A 924-nucleotide genomic window follows, 5' to 3' on the forward strand; every position below is an offset into this window, starting at 1 on the left:
GTTGTTGTGATTGCCCACACATGGGATTTAATAGGATAAGAGACCCGAATGATTTTTTTCTCTTTTTAGAGTCAAGATTTTTGTTTCTTTGCTTTGTATTATTATTATTATAGATTTTAAAGCTATTCTTTCTGCTGGGCGTTGAATATTGTGTAACCAAAAACTAACTATTTCTCTTTCGAAGTCAGTTGAGGCTCTTTGTGGTTAGGAGAACCCTCTAACTCCTTTAGTCTTCGGACCAATTGTTCCATCTCTATTTGGATAAAAATCCTGTCGGCCATATACCTTCCCTCAGAAGCAATATGTACATTTTCCTCTGTGTTGACCTTCCTTTTTTTTTTTAAGATTTGTTTATTTATTATATGTAAGTACACTGTAGCTGTCTTCAGACACCCCAGAAGAGGGCATCAGATCTCATTACAGATGGTTGTAAGCCATCATGTGGTTGCTGAGACTTGAACTCAGGACCTTTGGAAGAGCAATCAGTGCTCTTAACCGCTGAGCCATCTCTCCAGCCCTGTGTTGACCTTCCTATTTGCACAATATATGCTGGCTAACATCCAGCCTTGGAAGTATCCATGGCCTATCTGGTCAAGAAGATAAGTGCCTCATCTAAGTTGTAGAATGCTTTGAGAGCCGTCCCATCATTCCCTAGGACTAAGCCTAAAAACAACAGTGAAAATATTGGCTGTCCTTTCAGTGGTTGTACCCTCACTGGCTTTAGTCTCCAATCACGGTTGTTGAATGTCAGTTTAAAAAGTATTGAAGCATAAATTGTGCTTTAAAATCTAGATGTTGCCGGGCAGTGGTGGTGCACGCCTTTAATCCCAGCACTTGGGAGGCAGAGGCAGGTGGACTTCTGAATTCGAGGCCAGCATGGTCTACAGAGTGAGTTCCAGGACAGCCAGGGCTAGACAGAGAAAC

The sequence above is a fragment of the Mus caroli genome, unplaced genomic scaffold, assembly GCF_978045245.1.
Source record: "Mus caroli unplaced genomic scaffold, Mus_caroli_1 scaffold_17, whole genome shotgun sequence".
Classification (NCBI taxonomy): domain Eukaryota; kingdom Metazoa; phylum Chordata; class Mammalia; order Rodentia; family Muridae; genus Mus; species Mus caroli.